Source organism: Diceros bicornis, chromosome X (genome assembly GCF_020826845.1).
Source record: "Diceros bicornis minor isolate mBicDic1 chromosome X, mDicBic1.mat.cur, whole genome shotgun sequence".
NCBI classification, from domain to species: Eukaryota; Metazoa; Chordata; class Mammalia; order Perissodactyla; family Rhinocerotidae; genus Diceros; species Diceros bicornis.
The window spans coordinates 20,074,055-20,080,978 of record NC_080781.1 but is presented as its reverse complement, the minus strand read 5'-3'; the positions used below and the strand labels follow the sequence as shown (position 1 = coordinate 20,080,978).

Below are 6,924 nucleotides of genomic sequence, written 5' to 3'. Positions count from 1 at the left end.
AAGCATTATTTAGTATGGACAAGTCGACCCTCTTTACTTTTATGAACTCGTCGTCTTTGAAAGAAATTGATTTTTACAGTGAAGACTTTGTTCGAAAATCTGCATTTTAACGTGAAGCCATTATCATACCACTTTAAAAAAAATGATATTTTCTATCACGAAGAACAAATCACAAGCTACCAGAAATTAGTCTACAAAATTGAGTCTTCAAGAAGCATAGAAACCATAAAATAATGCTAATGGAATTTCAAAATTGTACTACTCATTTAAAAGTTTTATTGAGCTCCTGCAGTGTACTTTGGGCACATTAGTACAGGTTATAAAATCGGAACATGGATTGTCTTCCAATCTTAGCATCACAGCTTTCTAGCTGTGTGACCTTGGGCAAGTCACTTAACCTCTCTTTGCCTGTTTTCAAATAGGTGAAATTGGGGGGACTAGCATCTTCCTCATAGGGTTGTTATAAGGAATAAAAAAGTTAGTGTGTGTAAGGCACTTGGAAGAAACCCTGGCACATAGAAGTGCCATCTACGTATTCGCTTTTATTTTGTTCTCAGGAAGGTCCCAGTTTAGTCAGGATGACAGAGCCCAAAAGCAATTTATGTTCATTTGATAAATTTGTGTTGAACGCCTATAATGTGCTAGGAGCTCAGCTCAGTTTTAGGGTTGCAACAACAAAGAATATGCTGTGATCAGTTGACATGGGTATCAACAATATACCATGTTGGTAAAAGGGAGAGCAGGATCTGCTCTGCCTAACTAGGGGTTCTTATCCTGTGGTCCTCAGCCCTTCAGAGAGTCTGAATAGAATTCGGGGGGTTCCTGAACTCTGATGGGAAAAAATCTTTATTTTCACCAATCTCCAACTGAAATTTAGCATTTCTTTCAGTTATAAATGTAGGTAACTGTTTCAGTTATCTTGCTGCATAGTGAACCACTGCAACTCAGTGCCTTGAAACAACGATGATTTATTATTTCTCACCATCTGTAGATTGTCTGGGCAGTTCTGCTGCCATCCCCCCGTGGCTGCATTTAGGTGGTGGCTAGGCTACAAGGTGGCCTAACTCCCATGTCTGGGAGCTTGGTGCCCCTCACTGTGCCTAACTTGGGCTTCCTCACATGATTACTGGGTTCCAAGAGGGCTAGTCCCAATGCCCAAACACCTGCTTGCATCACATTTGCTGATGTGAAAACAAGTCGCATGGCCAAGCCCAGAGTCAGTATGGTGGAGGACCACATCAGAGCATGGATATGAGGCCGTGTGGTTCACTGGGAGTGATTAATTTAATAAGCTACTACAGCAACAAACCACAGTAGTAGTAGCAGTACCTGTCACCAGTAGAAGTCACAGGACCAATGCATGTCACAGACATTTTCATATTGCATTACAGGTGTTGCAGATCTCAGAATATCATTTATGCTCATCACTACTTCAAAATTACAGTAGTTATAAGACTCACTCTTAGATCTTTTTATTTAATGAGCTAATAAGCACATATTACTATATCAGATTTGGGGTTTAAAAAATATCTTTATAACTATTGCAATAGGTGTTTTATGGAATTAGAAGCATTATTTTGAGAAGGGGTCCATAGGGCTCACCAGGCTACCAAAGAGGTCTATGGCACAAAAAAGGCAAGGAACCCCTGGGGACTTCACGGGAGGCTTCACAGAGGAGACATTTAAATTTAGTTTTGAAAGACAAGTTGGAGTTCCTCAGGTGGAGGAGTTGGGAAACATTAGCAGTGGTACTCCATTGGAGGAAGTGCCAGTAGCTCAGTTCTCCTGTGTCACGGGAAGATACAGTGAACTGAAATTATCTAAACGTAGTTTGAGTAGAAAAAAATCACAACAAACCTTGGTGGACAACAAAATGTAAGGAGTAGGCAGAGGAAGAGGGAAGGCCAGAGATGTTTGAGAAGCAAATTTTGATAAGTAGCAGTAGGAGCACAAAAGAGTGATGTTGAGAAAATCAAGAGAGGAAAGTTGCACGGAGGACAGCCTATGTTAAGATGCTTTCAACTAGGAAAACAGTTGCTTAAATAGTAAGGAAAGTTATCTCACCAAGTCCAGGGGAAGTGTAGACTCCAGTGGGTCAACGATGTCATCAAGGACCTGGTCTCTTTTCTTGGCTTTCCATAGTAAGATTGGTTCCCCTTATGGTTGCAAGATGACTGCCAGTACACATGCTTTCCCATTCACTAGAGCAAGAGAAAGAGGACAAAACTCCCACTCTTGGATTACGCTCTTCCTTCAGTCTGAATGGACCATCTTCAGTCAGGTGTCTGCCCCTGATCCGATAGCCAGTGCCAGGGGAATGCCATGCTCTGATTGGCTTAGACTAAACAGGATCAGCTCAGGATGGAGTCACTTAATCACATGGAGAGAAATGAATGCATGAACACGATGGGGGAATGGAGACTGGATGTGCAGCCAACAATGTCCATGACAGAAAGATGAGTTATCAGATGAATTTGGAGAAGTGTTTGTTTATTTGGGCAGTTTGGAAAGCTTTCATGATCTTTATACATGTAGGTTTACTGATGGAAGTGAAAGCTAGATTAATACAGGTTGGTGACTGAGAGATGAGTAAGTGAACACAGTGATGGGGTTGATAAACTTGACTGTCAAGGGAAAGAGAGAGAATATGGTAACTAGAGGGACATGTTGAGTCAAGATTCTGGAGTTGTTTTGTGGTTGTTCCAGTATTCAAGATTTGGCAATGTGTATGGCCAGAGAGGGAGCTTTTATAAGAGAGACTCTCTCAGCTTTAAAAAGGAGCGAGATATTCCCTTCCTCCTGTGAGATGGAAGGAAAAGAAGGGTGGGAGTGATTGTAGACCAGTGGTTCTCAACTGGATGGTACTACCCATTTGTGGTGCGTTTTGGAAACTCTGGTGGTTCATCATGTCTTTAGTTGTGTTGAACATTTATATACTGAAATATAATTCTTATTATAAATCTTTCCTTTTTGTTTTCCATTATGTTACCATCAAGTCAGCATGCTCGTCTCTTTCTTTTGGACTTATGTGTGTAGGTGGGTGATGAATTTTATTTCAAGATAGCAAAAGAGTTACTTAGAAAAATATTTGTCATAAAATGGCGGTGTTAGGTCTAGTAGCTGAGAACCAGTGCTTCTCCAACTTTAATGTGCGTGTGACTTGTTAAAATGCAGGTTCTGATTCAGTAAGTCTGGGGTGGGGCCTCAGATTCTCCATTTTTTAACAAGCTCCTGGGTGATAGAGATGCTGCTAGTCCCCCATCATACGTTGAATAGCAAGAACTGAGGCAAATTGAGAGGTGAAGGGTGTTTTCGAGATGAGTGATTTTATGAGCATGGTGGGATTTGGAAGAGGCACTGAGCAAGGAACAAAAAAGATAAGTGAGAGGCTTTGAGGGCTCTGCTGAGAGCAGCTGTGGGAGGTCCGTCATGATTGCAGCCTGGGAGTGGGGAAGAGCAAACGGTAGGACTGATCTGGGTTTGAGAGTTGTCAGCTCGGACTGGAGGGCAAAGTTGTTGATGAGTATAGATGTTGATGGGAAAAGTACAGTGTGTGTGACCAGTTACGTGCATATACCATTAAAATATTTAAACTGTAACCATTGTTTTAATTTAGCTATCTATCTTCAGGTCAGTAGGGGGCACTGGTGAATTAAAAAACATTTGAAAAGCTGCCCAGTGTTTGCATTCTGTTGTAGCTTGAAGCATCTTCTCCCAGTGCAGCTGCAGGAAGCTTGAATATTGAATATGTACAGCCAGTCCCCAGATTCATGTTACTAGATTTCATTCGTTACACAAATGTTTATCACAGTCCATCTATGGCCTGGGCACCGTGCTGGACCCTGGTGGGTACAAATGAAAAGACCCAGTTCTTACCTAGGAGAGAGTCCCTAAATTTGGCTGCACATCAGAATTATTTGAGAAACAATTTCCAGGGCCCTGCCCACGGTTCTGATTTAGGTTTTTTTTTTTTTTTTGTGAGGAAGATCGGCCCTGAGCTAACATCTGCCAATCCTCCTCTTTTTGCTGAGGAATACTGGCCCTGGGCTAACATCCATGCCCATCTTCCTCCACTTTATATGGGACGCTGCCACAGCATGGCTGGACAAGTGGTGCGTCGGTGCGCGCCCGGGATCTGAACTGGCGAACTCCAGGCCGCCGCAGCGGAGCGTGCGCGCTTAACCGCCTGCGCCACCGGGCCGGCCCCATGATTTAGTTTTTAAGTGAGGTCCCGGAACCTCTAGTCTTGAAAAAGCCCCCCAGGTGACCGTGAAACTTCTGTTTCAGGAGCTCACAGTGCAGTTATCAGCACAGACTTGCAGTCCATTCCACTGCAGTGGGATAAGTGCTCTGATGTAAAAGGATTGGGGAAATACAGAGCAGTGGGTCTCAGCCTTAACTGCACATTAGAATCACCTGAGGAGCTTTTATAAGTCCCGATGCCCAGGCTGCACCCAGACCAATGCCATCAGAATCTCTAGGGTTGGAATCTAGGCCTCTGGTTTGTAGAGCATGTAGCCAACCTCGAGAGGAATTCCTAGAGGAATGAGCACCAGCAGGGGGCATCAGGAGACTTTGTAGAGGAGAACATGCTTGCGCTGACCTTTGAAGCTGGGCGACAAGGTTGAAAGGACCTTCCAAGCAGAGAAGAAAAGTGAATGCAAGGACACAGGAGTAAGCGAGTTCAGCACGGTGTTATGACCTTGGGCTTCACTGTGTTACTGTGGGCAAGATACATACTAAAGTTCTCTGTTGCTGTCTCGTTATCTATAAACAAGGATAAGACTAGCACCAGCCTCAAATTGTTGTGTGGATTAAATTAACTCAGACCCATAGTTTAGCACGGTGCTTGGTACAAAGTAAGTGTTCAGTAAATATGAGCTGTTATCACAACTTTTACCTCGCATCCTGTAGGAGGCTGCTATGGTAGTGTTGTAGTGGTGCACACTCTGGGGGCTTTCCAAAAGTATTTTTACATTCAAAACTTGGTAGTTGATTGGATTTGGCAGAGGAGGGAGAAGGAGAATTGAAGGATAATGCCCAGGCTTTTGGCTTGGAAAATTGAGTGGCTCTTAGAACTATTCATTGAGATGGAAAAGTGGAAGAAGGCTGAGTTTAGTTTGGGGGGAGGTGGTAATTTGATTTTGAACAAGTTGGGCTTGTTGAAATATCTGTGGACATTAAGTGGTGGTAATCAGTTGATGTGGAACCCAAGAGTATGGAGTTTTCATGAGAGAGTTGTGGGCTGGAGATGGGGGAATCGTCAGACGCCTCAAGGGCGAGAAGGTGGCCTAGTGAAGGCTGGTCTGCGTCAGTTCCTTCCTGAAGGGCAGAGATGTGACCTGTACTCACCAGTCAGAGGAGCCTGAGGTGACCGTATCCTTCGCTATATTATTATTATTATGTTATTACCTCACATATTTTGGTGGCTGTTTGGTCTTGATGTAATACCTTCATTGCCTCTACTTTCTTTTTTTAAAATTATTTATTTATTTATTTATTTTCCCCCCAAAGCCCCAGTAGATAGTTGTATGTTATAGCTGCACATCCTTCTAGTTGTTGTATGTGGGACGTAGCCTCAGCATGGCCGGAGAAGCGGTGCGTCGGTGCGTGCCCGGGATCCGAACCCGGGCCGCCAGCAGCGGAGCGCGTGCACTCAACTGCTAAGCCGCGGAGCCGGCCCGCCTCTACTTTCTGAAATTCATTTTCTTACCATGAATAGTATGTTACTAGTACAAACTGAAGGGGGAATTACAATGCTAAATGGAAAAGGAAAATCATCTGTAAATTGGCAAAGAAATACTGTAACTTTATTTTACTTGAATATTATTTTAAATGCCACTTTTTAATTTTTTGGTGAGGAAGATTAGCCCTGAGCTAACATCTGTTGCCAATTCTCCTCTTTTTGCTGAGGAAGACTGGCCCTGGGCTAACATCTGTGCCCATTTTCCTCCACTTTACACATGGGCCGCCTGCCACAGACAGCATGGCCCAATAAGTGGTGTGTAGGTCTGCGCCCGGGATCCAAACCCGTGAACCCCAGACCGCCGAAGCAGAGTGTGCGAACTTAACCACTACCCCACTGGGCCGACCCTAAATGCCACATATTTTGAAAGATGAAGATTTTTCCCCTTAGAATTGAAGCATCTCCGAGGGACTTCTCTTTGAGGAATTATAGTGAGTACATTTTTGCTTGCATAAATACATATTTATGTGCAGAATTATTTGGATTTTTTTCCTTTTTTACCCTTCAGAGAGGTTGAGGAGTAGATCACAAAGAAGAAGAAAAACCTGCCCTGCGCTGCTGGACGTAGTCAGAAAGCACAAGCTCGGGTTCTCATTGTAGTGTTTCTGGTGTCTGGCTGAGCGACCTTAAGGAAGTTTCCTGTCTCTTGGAGTCCCGTCATCACCGTACTGAGGGGACACTAAAATGCCCCTCCGTATTGCACGGGATTGTTGGGAGGTTCAAATGTGATAACAAATGTGAAAAGAACAGTAAACTACAAAGCACCCTATCAGTGTCAGGTATTTTCAAGCCCTCTGTTCACCAGTCTGTCCACCGAAGTGATCTCAAGTTGCAGGTTAGCACTGTGGACTTAGGACTGTAAAAAGTAGATCAGACTTGCAGAAATTCACTTCTCATTTGAAACTGAATTCTGCTTAGCGCCCTGTAACACTCTTCCATCTACTTCTAACTTGCAAATAGCTTCTCCTGTGCAGCTAACACTGGAAGAGGAGAAGGAAGTAGATGAATTACATCTTAAAAGAATGGGGAGCAGAGACAAAATGGAAGAGAAAAGTAGATAATGCACTAGACGTTTATGATAAGTGAATTTATTACCCCATGAGGCCTGTGCATATTTATAGAATTTTATGATATAAAGGTTTAATTTATAATCAGTATGTATATGTGCCCCACACCCA

General features: G+C 43.4%; 1 protein-coding gene across 1 annotated transcript in view; it reads left to right on the top strand.

The window, feature by feature from the left end:
* The window catches only part of APOO (apolipoprotein O), a 54,082-nt gene that overhangs the window by 804 nt on the left and 46,354 nt on the right, over positions 1 to 6,924 (top strand). The gene's annotated exons all lie outside the window — the stretch shown is intronic.